The 19,614-nt window shown below is 49.9% G+C and overlaps 1 long non-coding RNA gene across 10 annotated transcripts in view; it reads right to left on the bottom strand.

Moving 5' to 3' along the window:
- The window catches only part of LOC105239224, a 23,172-nt gene extending 3,558 nt beyond the window's left edge, over positions 1-19,614 (bottom strand). The window contains exons 1-6 of one of the 10 annotated variants that reach the window (XR_004627772.1): positions 18,158-19,614; positions 16,213-16,288; positions 14,356-16,111; positions 11,088-11,214; positions 9,986-10,099; positions 3,074-3,131 (exon numbers count right to left, since the gene is read on the bottom strand). This is a non-coding gene — a long non-coding RNA (uncharacterized LOC105239224). Of the gene's footprint in view, positions 1-3,073; positions 3,132-8,229; positions 8,334-9,985; positions 10,100-11,087; positions 11,215-14,355 lie in introns of those variants that run through there. The other 9 variants (XR_004627768.1, XR_004627773.1, XR_004627769.1 and 6 more) reach the window with 9 other exon arrangements.

Here is a 19,614-nt window from a genome sequence, read left to right as displayed (position 1 = left end):
AATAAATAAATAAATAAATAAATAAATAAATAAATAAATAAACACACCACTACAGAAAATCATCAAATCACAAAGGAAGAGAGGAAGAAAAGAAGAAAGGAGCAGAAGAAATACAAAAAGTCACGAAACAATTAACAAAATGGCAATCGGTATCAATAATTATTTTAAATTTAAATGGACTAAATTCTTCTATCAAAAGACACAGAGTGGATGAATAGATAAAAGATGGCTCAGATCATGATCTCAGGGTCATGAGATCCCACCCTGGGTTGGCCTCCACGCTCAGCACAGAATCTGCTTAGATTTCTCTCTCCTTCTTCCTCTACCCTCCCCTGCATGCATACTCTTGCATGCTCTTACTCTCTCTCTCAAATAAATAAATAAATCTTAAAAGAAAATACCTTGAGACAAATAAAAATGGAAACACAACATACCCAACCTTATGGGATGCAGCAAAAACAGTTCTAAGAGGAAAGTTCATAGCAATAAATGCTTACCTCGTGAGACAAGAAAATCTCAAATAAACAACTTAACTTTAGACCACAAGGAACTAGAAAAATCAGAACAAATGAAGCCCAAAGTTAGTAGAAGAAAGGAAATAATAAAGATGAGAGTGGAAATAAATGAAATAGGGACTAAAAAGACAACGGAAAAGATCAATGAAAAGATACACAAAACTGACAAACATTTAGCTAGACGCATCAAGAAAAAAAGAGACTCAGATCAATAAAATCAGAAATGAAAGAAGAGACTTAACAACTGATACAACGGAAATACAAAGAGTCATAAGAGACAACTATGAACAGTTATATGCCAACAAATCAGACAACATGGAAGAAGTGGATAAGTTCCTAGAAACACGTAACCTACTATGACTGAATCATGAAGAAACAGAAAATCCGAACAGGCTAAGTACTAATAAGGAGACTGAATCAGTCATCAAAAACCTCCCCACAAACAACAGTCCAGGACCAGATGGCTTCACTGGTGAATTTTGTCAAATATTCAAAGAAGGATTAATACCAATCCTTCTCAAACTCTTCCAAAAAAGAGAAGAAGAAAGATTTTTATGAGGACAGCATCATCCTGATACCAAAACCAGACAAGCACGCCAGAAGAAAAGAAAATTACAGGTCAATATCCCTATGGAACATAGATGCAAAAGCCCTCAATAAAGCATTAGCATACCAAATTCAATTAAAAGGACTGTACACCACAGTGAAGTGGGATTTATTCCAGAGATGCAAATATGATGGTTCAACATCTGCAAATCAATGTGATACACCACATTAACAAAATGAAGGAGAAAAGTCAGATGATCATCTCAACAGATGCAGAAAAAGCATTTGATGAAATTCAACATCCATTTATGATAAAAACTCTCAACAAAGTAAGTGTAAAGGGAACCCACCTCAACATGATAAAGGCCATGCATGACAAGCCCACAGCTAACGTCATACTCGATGGTGAAAAGCCAAAAGCTTCTCCTCTAAGATCAGGAAGAAGACAAGGATACTCACTCTTGCCACTTTTTATTCAACTTCATATTGGAAGTTCTAGCCAGAATGGTTAGGCAAGAAAAAGAAATAAAAGGACATAGTAATACTGTCACTATTTGCAAATGCTATGATATTAAATACATAAAACCCTAAATACTCCACCAAAAAACACAAACAAATACTTATTAGGACTGATCAATGAATTCAGTAAAGTTGCAGGATACAAAATTAATATACAGAAATCTGTTGCATTTCTATATCCTAATATGAAGTAGCAGAAAGAGAAATTAAGGGGCACCTGGGTGGCTCAGTTGGGTAAGGGTCTGACTCTTGATTTCAGCTCAGATCATCAGATCAGATTTCAGGGTTGTGAGATCAAGCCCCGTAGTGCTCTGTGCTGGACGTGGAGTCGGCTTAAGATTCTCCCTCTCCCTCTGCCCTTCTCCACCGCCCCCCAACGCATGTGCTCTCTTTCTTTCTCTCTAAAATAAAAAAAGAGAGAGAGAGAGATTAAGAAAACATCTCATTTACAATTGCTTCAAAAACAATAAAGGGGGGAGGCACTGGCCTGGCTCAGTTTGTACAGCACGAGACTCTTGACCTCAGGTTCAGGAGTTTGAGCCCCACATTGGGTATGGAATTTACTTAAACTAACAAACAAATACTTAAGAATAAATTTAGTCAGGGGCGCCTGGGTGGCACAGCGGTTGAGCGTCTGCCTTCGGCTCAGGGCGTGATCCCAGCGTTATGGGATCGAGCCCCACATCAGGCTCCTCCGCTATGAGCCTGCTTCTTCCTCTCCCATTCCCCCTGCTTGTGTTCCCTCTCTCGCTGGCTGTGTCTATCTCTGTCAAATAAATAAATAAAATCTTTAAAAAAAAAAAAAAGAATAAATTTAGTCAAGTAGATGAAAGACCCATCCACTGAAAACTGTAAGACATTAATAAAAGAAATTGAAGAAGACACAAATAAATGGAAAGATATTCCCTACTCATGGGTTGGAAAATTAATATTGTTAAAATGTCCATGCTACCTACTTGCAGCAATCTATAGATTCCGTGCAATCCCTATAAAAATCCCAAGGACATTTTCCACATAAATAGAACAAACAATCCTAACATATATATGGAACCATAAAGGACTCCAAATAGCCAAAGTAATCTTGAGAAAGAAAAAAAAGCTAAGGCATCATGCTGTCTGATTTTAAACTATAATACAAAGCTATAGTAATCAAAACAGTATGGTATTTGCATTAAAACTGACGCGAAGATCAATGGAACAGAATAGGAAGCCCAGGAATAAACCCATGAAGAGCACCTGGGTGGCTCAGTCAGTAGAGTATGCGGCTCTTGATCTCAGGGTTGTAAGTTTAAGCCCCACGCTGGGTGTAGAGATTACTTAAAAATAAAATCTTAAAAAAAAAAAGAAAGAAATCCACGCATTTATGGTCAATTAATTTATGACAAAGGAGGGGCGCCTGGGTGGCTCAGTCATTGGGCGTCGCCTTCAGCTCAGGGCGTGATCCTGGAGTCCTGGGATCGAGCCCCACGTCGGGCTCTTCCGCTGGGAGTCTGCTTCTTCCTTTCCCACTCCCCCTGCTTGTGTTCCCTCTCTCGCTGGCTGTCTCTCTCTCTGTCAAATAAATAAATAAAATCTTTCAAAAAAAAATTTATGACAAAGGAGCCAAGAACATACAATAGGGAAAGGACAGTCTCTTCAATAAATGATATTGGGAAAACTGGACAGCCACGTGCAAAAGTATGAAACTGAACCAGTATCTTACATCATATACAAAAATAAACTGAAACGAATTGGACCAAAGATTTGAACATAAGACCTGAAACCATAAAACTCCTAGAAGAAAACATAGGGAGTCAGTTCCTTGACATTGGTCTTGGAGATGATTTTTTGGGTTGAGCCTCAAAAGCAAAGGCAAGAGAAACAAAAATAAGCAAGTGGAACTACATCAAACTAAAAATCCTCTGAGTAGCAAAATAAGTAATCAACAAAATGAAAATGCAGCCTACTGAATAGAAGAAAATGTTTGTAAATCATATGTCTGCTAAGCAGTTAATATCCAAAATATATAAAGAACTCATATAACTCAACAGCAAAAATAAAACAAAGCAGTAAAAATGGACAGAGGATCTGAATAGACATTTTTCCAAAGAAAACGTACAGATGACCGAAATGTACTTGAAAAAATGCTCAGCATCTATAATCATGAGGGAAATGCAAACCAAAACACAATGAGATCTCGCCTTGCACCTGTCAGAATGGCTATGGTCAAAAAGATAAGAAATAACAAATGTTGACGAGCATGTGGGAAAAAGGGAACCCTTGTGTGTAGTTGGTGGGAATATAAATTGGTTAGGCCATTGTGGAAAACAGTACGGAGATTCCTCAAAAAATTAAAAATAGAACTACTATATGATCCAGCAATTCCTCTTCTAGGTATTTTTCCAACAAAAACAAAAACACTACCTCGAAAAGATGTTTGCATTCTCATGTTCACTGCAACATTATCTACAATAGCCAAGATATGGAAGCAACCTAAGTGTCCATCAATGGAGAATGGATAAAGAAATCGTGGTACAAACACACACACACACACACACACACACACACACACACACACACACAGAGAGAGAGAGGAATATCATTCAGCCATAAAAAAGAAGGAAATCTTGTCATTTGTGACAATATGGATGGCATATACCGAGGGCACATGCTAAGTTTAATAAGTCAGACAGATCTCATCTACATGTGGAATCTAAAAGACAAAAAATATCTAACAATAAAACAAACTGAGCTCATAGATACAGAGGACAGATTGATGGTTTCCAGAGGGAGAGGGTTGGGGGGAAAGTGAAATGGATGAGGGGGTTAAAAAGTACAAACTTCCATCTATTAAAATAGATAAAATCACAGGGATACAAAGTACAGCACGGTGATCATAATTATCTACATTGTATATTTGAAAGATGCCAAAACAGGGGCACCTGGGTGACTCAGTTGGTTAAGTGTCTGTCTTCAGCTAGGGTCATAGTCCCAGGATCATGATCCCAGGGTCCTGGGATGGAGCCCCGCATCAGTCTCCCAGCAGGAAGCTTGCTTCTCCCTCTCCCTCTGTCTGCCCCTTCCCCTGCTGTGCTCTCTTTCTCAAATAAATATATAAAATCTTAGAAGAAGAAGAAGAAGGAGAAGGAGAAGGAGAAGGAGAAGGAGAAGGAGACGACGACGACGATGACAGAGCAGGAGGAGAAGAAGGAGGAGGAGGGGAAGAAGAAGAAGAAAGCTGGGCACCTGGGTGGCTCAGTTGGTTAAGCATCTGCCTTCGGCTCAGGTCATAGTCCCAGGGTCCTGGGTTTGAGCCCCACGTTGGGCTCCCTGCTCAGTGGAGAGTCTGCTGGTCCCTCTCCTTCTGTTCCACCCCACTCATTCTCTCTCTCAAATAAATAAATAAAATCCTAAAAAATAAAAAGAAGTTTGCTATGTTCTTTACAAAAAGGGAAAGTTGTTCATCATGTTTTAATCATGTGTGAACAAGGTTCCTCCTCCCTGAAAAACAGGAACAGGAAAACAGACAGGAAAATAGAACATGCTGAGATTTGGGGCTTTGTCCTTCCTCCCACACACCTGAAGGACCACCTGCTTCCTTAATGCCCCTCTGGCCCCAGGCTCTTTCCAAGGACACACATTTATGCTTGAAGGGACCAACAGGCTAGAGTGACTCTAGAGTCCCCACCTGGGTGTGAGCGGGATGGAGGAAGGAACATGATGGAGGAATCTTTGGGGAGGGTCCTTGAAGGTCGTAGGGCACACAAAGAATGGCCGTACCCCTCCTGCTATCACGACCCCCTGCTTTCTAGGATAGACTCATCCAGTAACACGGGTGGTAGACTGAGTCTCTGCAGAACGGATCCTACTTTCCTACTGCCTTTATCACCATATTAGACATGTGTTCTGTAGAAAAGTAGCTATTTGAAGTTCAAACTTAGTAAAATGGTGATCCAGATGGGCTAACATGTAGGTATTGTCGTCCTGGGTAAGGCCACAGAGTGTTGTCCCAGCCAGCACCTCACTCCAAGTAGCTGTTACACATAGGTGCAGGGTCTCACTTCTAGATGCTTCTGTCAGAGCAGTAAGCACAGAAATGCCGCCCTTGACTGGCAGGCGCTGCCTGATAGACACCGTCTACACTCTTGCTGACTCATCCTTTACTATCACTTTATTACTAGTCAAGACTTGGCCACACCTGTCCACAAATTACAATTCTCGGAGATGAGATGAAAAAGAGCCAGACCCTCATGGCCAAAGTGTTCATCCAGGGACCTAACTGCCCCCAACATTCTGGAAACAAGTACGGTTATCCGTGGCTTTGAAAAGATTAATAAATTTAAGAAGTAAAATCAGCTGGCGTCTGCACACCTCACCTGCACTCCATCTGCCTGTGTCCAGGCCTAGCCTCAAACCTAAAGCAAACTCCCCAAGGAACCTCCAGCTGAGAGAACACGCAGCTCACCTGTCAGAGGGAAGAGGCCCAGCTCTGCCCTGGGGAACACCAGTCTGAGGGGGACTACAAAGTCCTGCCCTGGGGAACTTGAGACAGAGGAAAGCCTAGACATCACAAATTGAGGGAGACACAGCCCTACCTGGGAGCTCCACTCTGAGGGGGAAATGAGCCTGCTCTCAAAGTCCCAGCCCGAGGGGGATGTAGCCCAGCCCTGGGGATCTCAGGAAACATGGCCTTGTCTGGGGAAGGAACCATTGCCTTGCTCTGGGAGCTCCAGTCTGAGGGGGACATGGTCCTATCCTTCAGAGCCTCTACGTGGTGGAAAACTCCACTGATGCACCCTCAGGGCACCCAGGAAGGCCCCAGCAAGTCGTACTCTGTCAATCCAGGATTCAGCCAAATCCCAGCTGACTTCCAGGCCCAGCAGTCACGCAGCGGTCACCACCCCGTCCAGCTCCATGTGATCAGGAGTTCCCTTGAGCTTCTCACGCACACCTGGCCAATCTTTAACTCACCCAGGCTGGCCCAGGGCTCCCCTCTGGCCAAAGCCAAAGTAGGAGGAATTAGACATAGGGACTTTGCAACCCCTCACCCCTCACCCCTACTAGCCATCCCTGCCCCCACAGCAGGCTGGAGGCTGACTGGAACAATCCTGTCCTGCCCCTTCCTAGGCAGGCCCTGGACACACATCATCCCAGGCTGTTCTCACAACCCTAAGAGGTAGGTACCATTCCACCCTCTTTGGAGATAGGGAGCCCACATCTCAAAGTATGCACTGCGATTGGTAGGGGATGGGCGGGGGGGAGGGGATTCAAAGCTGTGTCACCTGTACCATGTACAGAGCCTCTTACCCTGCCTCTGCTCTCCCATAGCCAGGACTGTCTGGACAGAACAGGGCAGCTTGGAAAGGCAGCTTCGTCGGTGAGTGGAGTGGAGAGTTGGAAGGGACACTCAGTGGGGGGGTTGGGAGCCCTGAGCTCAGGTTCTAGGTGTGGGTGACCTTGGGCAAGTCCCTCCCCATCTCTGGGCCTCTGACCCCTGTCTTCAGCCACCTCTGACATCTTCTCCAGTCTTCTCCAGCACCGTGAACCAAAAGCCCAGGCCAAGTACAATGACGCCCGCTCTGCCAGCCTCACTTCAGGCTGTGGGCAAAACCCCGTGAGGCTCTGGAAAACTTGGAGGTGCGGTGTACTGGGAGGGGCCATTCTGGCAAAGATGAAATAGTGGGAACCCTAACTCCACCTCACAGGGAAAATTAAATGACTCCTCTGCCCCCCAGCATGTCCAGTCAGATCCCAATTCCTTTGACGACTGAGACTTAGTTCACATTCTTGAAAAGGAATGTGATGGGTCAGAGCCTTCGTCTTGACCCAGGCCTTAGAGGTGAGAGGTAACAGGTTAGTCAGTGACCAGGCCCCCTTAGAGCAGTGTTCACCTCTGATCCGAGCAGCTGCAGCCTCCTGGATGCTGCGTGGTCGGGTCTTCCGACTCATTTGAAGAAGGTATTGCATCCTTACTCCCAGACAGCTCAGCCTTCTGTGCCACTGAGCCAGGTGGTCCTGCCTTGGTCCTTTTGCAATCAGGGTGACCTCTCTCCCAGGATCCCCTTGGTCCCTATGCCAATGAACCCAGATCTGCCCAGATAAGACTCTGTCCTATGGCAACTTGCTCCCCAAGGGAATATGATCCAGCTGACAAAGAAATCTGAGGAGGAGACAGACTGAAAGAAGGGTGGTGGGGGCACATCTGGGAAACCAAGCAGTCGCTGGATTTTCATAGAGTAAAGTTCATTCAGTTCAGAAAGGTTCAGAAAGTCCGTGGTCTGCCCTCCACCTCCTCCTTGCTATCGGCGCTTGTCCCTGAATGGGGGCTGCCACCAGAGGTCATCGCACCCTCAGCAGAGCTCCCCATCTCTCCTTGGATGATCCCCTCCCTCAAAATTAGCCCCTTCTGCTTATGCCTCTACAACGACCTAACACCACAGGCTCGTAGGACCCCCCTGGAGTTGGGGCCATACTTCAAAGATCGGCAGCCGCAGCAGTGGGCTCTCACGCTGTGCAAGGGAGGGAGAACTCAGGGGTAAGGAGCCTGCCCAGTGCAAAGCCCTCAGCTTCCACTAGTGATGGGGGCCGACTCGGGTCCTCTCTGAGGCCACCTGTGCTCTCCCCGGAGGCCCCGTGGGCCACCAGATTTCTCTGGTTTTCGAAGGCTCACGTGGTGATACTTGATAGGCTTCCCCACACTGGCCCTTCACCTCTGCACCTCCCACTTCCTTCTGGGCGGGTCATTAATGATTGGAGTGCAATTCCCAGCAGGGCCTAGGAAAGGAAAGGAGATAAGGTAGGAGGGTGGCTCGCAGAGAGGTCCAAATCCCAGCTCACCCACTAGCCCGGGGCTGGTTGCATAACCTTTCTGAGTGTAACTTTTCTCACCGTGCAACTGGGGATTACAGTCGTACCCCATGGGGCTGCTGGGAGACTTGGTAAGATACGGTGTGTAAAGTGCCAGGTGTTAGGTCAATGCTTCACACACACAAACACACACACACCAGCAAGGCTGGGAAGAGGGGTCTCAGGACAAGACCAGACCCCTGACATGCATGCCACATTTGCAGCTGTGCATACACCAGGCACACATATGTGAGCCAGCATTCCCGGGACCCTACACCCTCTCACTGGGGTCTTGCCAGGGCCTGGGCTCAGCCCACTTCCTTCCACCACTCCCCCCACCCAGAAGCCGGGGAGGGCTGGGGTGCTGGCGTGCCAGGGAACAATAGGCCCCCAACCCCTTCCGGCTAATTGCGTGAGAAGGAGCTGCTGCCGGAAGGAAACTCACCTCCCAGTGGGACAGGCCGCCCCCCTCCACGCCTGCCCCAGGGAAGCCGGGAGACCCCCATGCTGCTCAAGGGGAGGGTTTCCGTGTACTCCAGGCCTCTCCCTGTGGGTACTTTCTGTCCCTACCACCTGGACTGGCTTCCCGCACCCCCTCTGGCAAAGGCACCCCTGCCCCCCTCCCCAGGAGCCCAGGACTCCTGTCTCGTTCATCTCTGTGGCTCCAGCATGTGGCCTGGCTAGAGCAGTCCCCGTGAGTGTTGACCAACTGAGTGAATGACCGAGTGCAGGGAGCCAGTCCAGGGACGGTCGGGGGGCCCAGGGTTGAGCCAGGAAAGATGAGAGAGAAAAGGATCCATCCAGCTCGGCCAAAACTTACACTGCAGACAACGATGAGATCAGGACCCCAGAAATCTCTCCAGAGGGCATAGGGCCTCCTGCTGGGGGGGTGGGGGGGCTAAGGATGCTCTCGCTCTCTCCCTCGACAGTCCTTCCAACACACAGGGTTTCACTTGTAGAGCAGTACCCGCCTGCACCCTGACTTTCTCATGCACGGTACCCTCACTCCAGGTGGGTCCAGCACCTTCCCCGTCAGACTAGGGCCTCTCTCAGGCCCAGGAGGAGGGTGGGGGAAGGTGGGGGGCTCTTCCTCCACGACACCTGTCCACACCCAGTGGCATGTGGCAGAGGGGTCACGCCAGATGGGCTTGTGACCAGAGCTTCTGGATAGGCCACCCTGTCTAGGCACCGGTCTCCCCACCTAGAAGCCGCGTGTGTGTGTGTGTGTGTGTGTGTGTGTGTGTGTGGCGTGAACTGGATGAGACGGTCCCTGTGGCTGGGCACTCCTGGCCTGGGTGTATGGACAGTGCAGCCCAGAGCACAGCCTTGTCTGATGGGTGGTAGAAACCGAGGTCTGGCTGGATCTTGCCCCAGCTTCTTGTTTTCAGTATGTGCTCCCCCTCCCCAGCCAGAGCCCCAGGCAGGGTCTCAGCTCCCCCCGCCCAGGGAGGTGGCGCCACCGGGTCCAGGTCTCCAAGGTCTCAGGTGTGACCAGGCCAGCAAGCAGGAGAAGCCGCACCATTCATCCCAAACCTGCCTAATTACCCCACAGCCACTCCCACTGCAGACGCAGCACTAACCTGGAGGCTGAGAGAGTCCTCCATTCTCACGATTCTCGGCTCCCAGACGAGGACTCTCAGGCACGCGAGTGGGCGGCTCCCATGGCCCGGAGGGCACAGTGATAGCAGACACACCTGCAAACACACGCCTGGCTGCAAGCACGCACAGACTTGGCGGGGGTGCTGACCCACCCGAACACACCTGGCAAACTCACGCACATATATACCAGACCGCTCCAGGCCCACACTTGCCCGTGGGCACCTGGCCACCCACAGTGGGTGCCCTCCCGGCCCGGCCACACCCAGGACCCATGTGTGTGCCCATGTCAACTGCCACTCCCCACTGGCCCACCGGTCCTCCTGGGCCACCCTAGGACCTACATCTTATGGACCCACACAGTGTCCACTTTGGAGGTTCAGAGGACACCGCGGTTAGAGCAGGCCTTTGCAGAGGAACCCCAGGCAAGGTCCAGGGATAACAATGGGTCTAGTGCTGTATTGCAAATGATACAGCAATGAGTTTCTGTTCTCAGCAATGCTACCAATTCATTCATTCACTTACTCATTCATATGTGTTTTTATGACAAAGTATCATTTCCAATCAGTGTGGGAAAGATATATTATTGAATAAGTAATGTCGGAAAAAAACGGATACTTACCTCCCTCCTAACACCAAAATAAATTTGAATGGATCAAAAATTTAAATGTTGGTAACAAAACCCATAAAAGTCCAGAAGAAAACATGAAATTGATTTTTTAAAATAATCTGAGAGTGGAGAAAGCCTTTTTAAATTTGACCCAAGGGGCGCCTGGGTGGCACAGCGGTTAAGCGTCTGCCTTCGGCTCAGGGCGTGATCTCAGCATTATGGGATCGAGTCCCACATCAGGCTCTTCCGCTATGAGCCTGCTTCTTCCTCTCCCACTCCCCCTGCTTGTGTTCCCTCTCTCGCTGGCTGTCTCTATATCTGTCGAATAAATAAATAAAATCTTTAAAAAAATAAAAAAATAAAAAATAAATAAATTTGACCCAAGTCCAAAAGCTATAAAAGAAGATTGATCCTGCTACATGAAAATAAATCATTTCTGCATTTAAAAGAATCATCAACAAAGTCAAAATACGTACAGTGACTGTGTGCTGGCTATCTTCCATTTTGCCGCTCCAGGCCCCCCTCCGCGTCTCTACCCGGCTCTTCGTCTCGGGAAGCTGATCTCCACCTGCAGGAGCTTCAGCCTCAGGCTCTGGTTTCCAGCTGCGCTCAGGGAATGGAAACCATAATGGAAGACTGGTCTGATGCGCCTCTCAGGCATCCCTCCCCAGGCAACTCTCTCCCATGGGGCTCAACCGCTCCCTCCAGCAGCATCCTTTAGGCGACTGACCTACCCCTCAAGCTCCCTGGATTCCCTGCCTACACCCTTGCAAATAATCCCTGTATTAAACCTTCCTCAAATTAAACTGATTTAAGAGTGCCCTCTGGTTCCTGCTGGAAGACAGCAGGACACACAGATAAAAGGCTAATTTCCTTAATATGCAAAGAGTTCCTACAGAAAAACAATAATCTAATACAAATGGACAAAGAACATGAACTATTAACAGAAGAGGAAAATACAAATGAATTTTAAACTATAAAGAAATGCTTGGCCTCACTTATATGTAGTAAGAGAAATATAACTTAAAATTAAAATGACAATTTTTCACCAGACTGGCAAACATGAAATACCTGATAACATGGTGTTGGCAAGGGTGCTGAAAACAGGCCCTCATATCCATTATCGGTGAAAGTGCATTTTAGTTACAAAATAAACCTGTAGGGGCGCCTGGGTGGCTCAGTCCATTAAGCATCAGCCTTCAGCTCCGGTCATGATGCCAGGGTTCTGGAATCTAGCCCCGCATCAGGCTCTCTGCTCAGTGGGGAGTCTGCTTCTCCTTCTCCCTCTACCCCCCCCCAGCTCATGTGCATTCTCTCTCTCTCAAAAAAAAAAATCTTAAAAAAAAAATAAACCTCTAGAAGATGACAATATTTGTCAAAATTTTTAAAGTTTAAGGGCACCCGGCTGGCTCAGTTGGTGGAGTGTGTGATTCTTGATGTTGGGGTCATAAGTTTGAGCCCCACATTGGGTGTAGAAATAACTTAAAAAAAAAAATCTTAAAAGAAAAAAAGAAGAATACTTCCGACCCAGCAATGGCACTTCTAGAAATTCATTCTCCTGGCTAAGCTTACACAAATGACAATATGTTCAAGCATTTTTTTTGGCAGCATCCCATTAATCCCAATAATCTGGAAATGACTGCATACATTATAATAGATCCTCACCAAATATTATGCATGATGGGGAAACTTCTCCAGGACAGAGTATCTAGTTTTGTTACCGCTTATGTTTTTAAAAACAGTGGACTAACATATGCAGAGAGCATCCTACAAAGATGTACAAGAAAAAGTAAGGCTCGGGGCGCCTGGGTGGCACAGCGGTTAAGCACGTCTGCCTTCAGCTCAGGGCGTGATCCCAGCGTTCTGGGATCGAGCCCCACATCGGGCTCCTCTGCAGTGAGCCTGCTTCTTCCTCTCCCGCTCCCACTGCTTGTGTTCCCTCTCTCTCTGGCTGTCTCTGTCTCTGTCAAATAAATAAATAAAATCTTTAAAAAAAAAAAGAAAAGAAAAGAAAAGAAAAAGTAAGGCTCTTCCCTAAAGAAGGTAATGCATATCTAGAGGACATGGGTTTGAGAGAGAGTTCATCCTTTTGTAACTTTTGGATTTTGGACCATGTTTGTATAGATTTCCTATTTCAAAAAAAAGGAATTTACATTCTATTGTTGAACATCTCTCATGTACTCTGTGCTGTGCTGGCTGGTGCAGAGATGGCAATAAACCAGATCAGAACAGTTGCCTTGTGCTCTCATGGAATCTATAGTCTACTAAAAAGACAGATACTAAAAATGTAAACATACTAGCAAGTGCCCAATTACAACTTACAATGAGTCTTACGAAGAAGCAAGGGTGAGGGGCTCCTGGGAGGTGCCGTTGGCTAAGTGTCCAACTCTTGGTTTCGGCTCAGGTCGTGATCTCAGGAGATCGAGCCCAGGGTCGGGCTCCACACTCAGCGTGGAGTCTGCTTGAGATTCTCTCTCCTTCTCCCTTTTCCCTTCCCCCCTGCCCTTCCTCCCTTTGCCCCACCCCCACCACCCTGCACTCATGCTCTCCCTCTCCCCCTCCCTCTCTCTCTCTCTCTCTGTGTGTGTAAAATAAATCAATCTTGGGGCATCTGCCTTTGGCTCAGGTCATGATCCCAGGGTCCTGGGATCAAGCTCCATGTTGGGCTCCCTCCTCAGTGGGGACGGTGCTTCTCCCTCTTCCTCTGCTCCTCCCGCCTGCTCACTCACGCACTCTCTCTCTCATAAATAAATAAATAAAATTGAAAATAAATAAATAAATCTTAAAAAAAAAGCAGCATGGGTGCTATGAAGAGACAAATAGGGATAACGACTTTAGCTGGGTTGATCAGGGCAGGCTTCTCAGAGGAGGCAGGGAAGAATTAAATCCATTCCTAAATGCCAAGCTGGAAGGCTTCCTTGAAGCTTGCCACAGCTGCAGTCTTCTGATTTTGTAAACTTCATCCAGTAGCAGGGCTCATTGTTCAAAGGAAATATTCCCACCTACCCACCAACCCCTGCCAAAAAAGTCAGGCTTGTGGTCTGCGGGAAGGAGAGTGGCCCTTTCACGCACCCCCACACAACTCTGCACCCCTCTTCCAGGTTCAGACCTAGATCTGTCACCTCGCTCTCCTGCCCCACTCCTGCCAGGAGCTGGAGCACTGAGAATGCGGTCTGGGCCGCCCCCTCGTGGCTATTTAGAGAAGTACAGGCTTCCGGGAGCCGCGGACGGTAGTCTGCCGCCCTGGCGACCCGATCCCCAGTAGACTTTAGTAAGGAAAGTAAGTTGATTTTGCAAACGCAACTTCAAGAGAAGTCTCAAGTCTTTCCTACTCAGAAATTCTGGAGATACCACTAAAAATGGCCAGAGGACATCAATACAGAGAACAGATGGATGGTTGCCAGAGTGGTGAGGCAGGGGGTGTCCGGGCATAATGGCTGAGGGAGAGTGGGAGATATGATTCCAGTTACAGAATGAATGAGCCAGAGAATAAAAACCACAGCATAAGGAGTATAGTCACTACTATTGTAATAGTTTTGTAGGTGACACTTGTGATGAGTGTCTAAACTCCTCTCACCACTATGTTGTATCTCTGAAACTAATGTAACATTGTATGTCAACGATACTCAAATAGGAAATTTTGGAGGCAAAAAGATTGGCCACAGGATGCTCTCACTCCGCGCCCCTCCCCCCCGTCCCCTCTCCCTCCCCCATCATTCCCTGGCCCGGTCTACACAGACCCACCTGAAGTAGCAATTCTTTGTCCGACTTCCTGCCAGGAGTTCAACTCTGTCCCCTTACTTCCAGTTTCAGGGAATCATTTCCCACGAGGCTGACCCATCATCTTTTCCATGCCGGGGCTACCAGGAACACTGCTGGTGTAGACCCTTCCTGACCTCCGGGGACTTTCCTGCTGCTCCTTTCCCGCAGCAACAGGTGAGCAAACGAGGGTTACAGGAGCCCTGACAGGCCCAGAGAGCGCGGCCCGCTCCACAACCTCCTCCGCCCTCACCCACCTCTTCTCAGGAATCTTCTATTCACAGAAATGAAATGTCAGAATCTGGCAGATGTCTGCAGTCCAGATGCTCCCAATTCTGCTGGAGAGTCTGCCTGAGCCCCTGGAGCGCTTGCTTTCTGCCGGGTCCCTCCTGCTGCGTTGTCCACTTGGACCTCACGATTGTGACGGCAGTGTCCTCATGCCCGCCAGGCAGATGGAAACAGGGGGCAGAGGGGGAGGTCCCTCGCCCAGGATGACACCACCAGTCATATGCAGAGTCGGACTTGACCTTGGCTTTGCTGGTGATGCCTACAGGTCATGCAGAATTCCTTGCACCAAAGCATGACCCCTGGGCCCATGGCAGGCAGGCTAAGAAAGCTCAGGGCAGACTGTGAAGCCAGGAGTTTGACCCTTGTCTGCCTCCTCAAGCCCTCCTTCCCCATCCTGCCTCCACCCATGCCCTAGCTCTGCCGCCCACCCTGGGCTCTGGGACCATTCCACCCAGACCCTCCTACCTGGACTGTTTCCAATGGGAAATCACTCTGCACCGGCAGCTCCTTTCTCCCTAGAGGCAGGACTGGCAGGCAGGCTGTAAACCTCTCCCCCAGCTCACTGCCTTATCACTGCCAAGCAAACCCAGGATGTGGGGCCCCCTCTGGAACCAGTCTGAAAGTAGCTCATGGGGTAGGAGAGAGAGCCCAGGCTTTGGGATAGTCCCACAAATCGCCTCTGTGAGCCTCTCTTTTGCCATACAGATAAGATCTAGATGCCACTATTTTCCTTGAAGGATAATGATCAAATGAGATCAAGTGTGCAAACACCCAGCACACAGCAGGTGTTCCAAAAAGGTCGCCTTCCTTCTCAGCCTCCCTTGCTCCCGTTATTCAGGAGAATCCCAGCGACATCAGCAATGCTGCGGCCAGGCCAGGTGCCCTGAGAGCCAGTGTGGTGGTGGCTGTGGAATCAGAGGGAAACCCGTGGTGGGGGACCCTGGAGGATCCTGGCAACCAAGTGCTGCTCTGGCTGTCCCCCACTAGCACCCCCTCTGGAAAAAGCCCTTCCAGAGCCAGGCGGAAAGCCACTAGGAGTGCTTCTCTGAAGGGCTGGTTTCTGCCTCTCTGTGAAGGGATGACCACCCCGCCCATGTTTTCCGGAAGTGGCCTTATCTCTTTCCCTTCCAGTTGCCCTTGGTTCCCTGCCCTCGTCTACAAGGGCCAGCCTTGCCCAGAGCATGCCTTGCAACACTCCCAGTTGCAAAGGGTCAGCTCCGGCTCTGGCCCTAGTTGAGTCGGGGACAGGGTCCTCTCCAGGCTCCTAGCTGCCAACTGTTTCCAGAAAAGACATGCACCTGCTCTCCAGACACTGTTCTGTGGCTCTGCCCTGCATCCCGCCCCTCTGCTTCCCTTGCCCTTGGGATCTCCTCTCTGGCCACCAGGAGGCGCTCTTCCCCTTGGACCTGGTGAGATCACAGGCCAGCAAGCACCATCAGAGACCAAACTCATTCTAAAAGAGAGCAGAAAGCAAGTCATCATGGGGAGTGAAGGAGAAAATGACCTTTGTCTAATCGCAATTATGAATCTGCCACTTCCCACGCAGGACCTTACCTCACACTCCTGCCACACGACGGGTGTGGGGTCAGGGTGACTGGGGAGGCTTCTAACTGACAAACGGAACTGACCTCTGGCTCACATAGGCAAAAAATAAACGTACTGTTAACAAAAGCAGCAGAAAAGACAGAGAACCACGCTGGGGAAATGGCAGTCACCCAAGGGAGACGGCCGCAAGAAGACAGCTAAGATCAGGCCCTCAGTGCGGTTTGAACAGGATGCTGTCCCTGGCCTCTCGGCTGCCAGCTGCCACTGAAAATAATCTCCAGGGTTGCTGGTGTTTGGGGCACTGCATCCCTCCGTCACACACCCTCACCCTAGGTGACATGAAGCCTCGTGTTCTCTGTGCCACAAGCTCGGGGGAGTCACTACCTCCTCCCAAGCTTTGGTTCTGTCACCCCAAGCTTAATCCTTCACTCATTCAATCCACGCTAGGTCCCTGTCAACATCAAGCACCTAGGACCTGGGCTCCCAGACCCAGGCAGGCCTGACTTCTCTCTGAAGGGGCCACTCTCCCTGCTGCCTGGCCAGTGGAGCTGGGGGTTGAGGTCTGGCTGCACTACCAGCCGCTGGGGACCTGTAGTTGCCTGGCCCCCGTGGTGGGGGGGGGGTCTTTAGGGGATAAGAGGGCCATCTCTCCAACCAGAACTGGCCCTGCCGCAGGCTCTGTGCCACCCCTGCACAGAGGGAGGAAAAGGAGCCAGCCCCTGTCCTCAGAGAGCCCACCCCTCCCAGACACCCATAACTCAGAACTAAACGCTTAACAACTAGAGGGAGGGAACACTTCCCCCCCCCCAGCCCAGGCTCCCTGCAGCCCACTGAAGAAGGGCCCTCCTGGGGGTTTCTGGAACCTCCTTCAGATCAGGGAGGGTCCCCTCCCTGCCCAGCTCCACTCCACTCCCAACCAAGGGAGGGGTCTTTTCAAAGCTCCCCTAATCTCCCACAGGGACGGGTGTTGGCACATAGGCTTATTGACAGGTACAACACCTGAGAGGATTTGCATGTGATTTGCAAAAGCTTGACCCGAGGCTCACCAGCGCCTAGCTACTCCAGCCTGCAGCCCCAGCCAGGCAAACCTCCTGTTTCTTCTCCTTGCCAGCCCCCACCCCGGGGTGCCCCTTGGAGAACCCCAGGACCCCTGTTCTTGCTTTCCCCAAAACAGTTCCCTTGAAGAGGGTAAAAACAGCACTAACTGGGGCCTCCAATCTGCAAGGCAGAGCCTGGGCCCTTCTGGGTGGAGGTTGGTTCAGCTCAAAGATGACACGTGGCAGGTGAGAGTCTCTGAGCAGCATGGGGGGGAGGGGGGAGCATCAACCTAGAAGAGGGTTTATGAGCCTAGCACTCCAGGGGACAAGCAAGGCAGCTCTGGCCCTGCCGGATCCCAGGGGTTCTGGAGCCTGGACGGTTAAACACACCCTCGATATTTGGGGACCGGCTGAAGGAGGGTTTGAATTGTCAGCTATTCTGTAGCCAACTGTAGGGGCAGGCACAGACAGAAGCCTCAGGGAGCTGGGCTGAGTGCTTAGAGGGCAAGAGGGGTGCGGAGCCAGGACCCCATAGCCTACTGGGACTCAGAGCAAAAATTCTCTTCTGCCTGCCACGAGTGAGGGCGTGCTTTGTGCCAAAGCACTGGGCTGCGTGGGTAACTTCACACGGTCTCCGGTTAGCATCATGAGTACCCCGTGAGGTAGGCCTCTCGTGCCCATTTTATGGAGGAGGAAACTGAGCCTCGGAAAGGTTAAGTGACTTTTGCTTCAAGTCACACCGCTGGGCAGGAGGGAGGCCAGGACTCTCACACAGAGCCGTTAAAATAAATTGTGTGATAAGGATGCGGTGCATCCTGGGTCCTTCCTCCCCTACCCGGGATCCGGCGACTGAGCTCCCTCATGGAACCCCTCTTAAGTTTCTGTACCTGCAAAATGGAGATAACAATGATCCTTACCTCGTGAGTATCCTGCGAGGATGAAATAAACGCCCATTACGACGTGTAAAATGCTGGCTGTCTGGGTGGCTCAGTCGGTGTAGTGTGTGCCTTTAGCTCTGGTCACGATCCTGGAGTCCCAGAGTCCTGCGTCACTCAGCAGGGAGTCTGCTTCTCCCTCTGACCCTCCCCCCTCTTGTGCTTTCTCTCTCTCAAATAAATAAATAAATAAATAAATAAATAAAATCTTTAAAAAAAAAAAAGACATGTAAGGTTCTTAGGAGAGTGACACGTTGTTGGCCCCATATGAGTGTCACCTAGTTATTATTACTGTTAACTCGAATTCATGTTACTCATTCACTCAACCAACCTCTGAGCGCTGCGTTCCAGCCACCCAGGGCAGACCAGGAACCCAGACAAAGGGGCAGTCAGTGCTGTGATGCTGACAGGGCCCACTGAGGGGCCCAGCAGCGGGGAGGGATCTAGCCTTGGGACCTGGGCCCATCATTGCAGCTTCCCAGAGGACAGAAAGTCAGTCAATTCTCCACCTGTAAGGGGGAGTATCTTTAAAAACACAAATGTGCAGCCGGCACTGTGATAAAGCCCTCGAAGAGCGGGGTCCCTCTGCCTGGGGAGGAGGTCCACAGACTCTCAAGGTCCCCAGGAGGCTCAGCTCCGGACTCTGCCCCCCTGCCCTGTCCGTCACTCCATCCTGGCCTTCTCCTTGCCCTTCTCACAAGTTCAACCCCTTCCAGCTCCACTGCCTCTGCTCCCGTTCCCCCTCTGCCTGCCTCCCAGGCTGGGTCTGAGCGCGCAGGTGAGGAGGTCTCCTCTGCTCTGAGCCCACAGCACACCTGCACACCCTCCTGGTAACGCTCAGCACCTCGTCTCACACCCGTGCCCCGCTAGCCAGAACATTCCAAGAAGACAGGGACTGCGGGGGAGAGAAATATGTGCTATGAGGGAAGCCCTGAGACGGTTGGCAGGGACGACAGCTACCTCAACCAGCTCCGTGGACTGAGCTCTGCAGCCTCCCACTTCCGGGAGGTTCTAAATCGGGCAGCCCACGACCCATGACCTTTGAGGTCAGGGGACTGGCCCATTAACCCCTGTGTGGTGGGGAAGGGCCTGTGTGCGGGTGGCCTCAGGCCACAAGAGTGGGGTCTGCCAGCGCCCCAGTGACCTTTCAGTTGGGTCGCCACTGCTACTAACACCACTAACGCCACAAAGCCACCAAACCCCCTCCACCAAGACTTCTACCACCATCAGGTCAGAAACAAAGACTGACCTCCGAGGAAATTTCCCTGGAGCAAATGGGTGCAGTGAAGAGAATGAACCTTAATCTGACATAAAAAATGCTTGTGCAGGGGCGCCTGGGTGGCTCAGTCGTTAAGCGTCTGCCTTCGGCTCAGGGCATGATCCCGGCGTTCTGGGATCGAGCCCCACGTCAGGCTCCTCTGCTAGGAGCCTGCTTCTTC

Source organism: Ailuropoda melanoleuca, chromosome 9, assembly GCF_002007445.2.
Source record: "Ailuropoda melanoleuca isolate Jingjing chromosome 9, ASM200744v2, whole genome shotgun sequence".
NCBI classification, from domain to species: Eukaryota; Metazoa; Chordata; class Mammalia; order Carnivora; family Ursidae; genus Ailuropoda; species Ailuropoda melanoleuca.
Note: the sequence above shows the minus strand (reverse complement) of the source record. Positions and strands in the feature narration are given on the sequence as shown.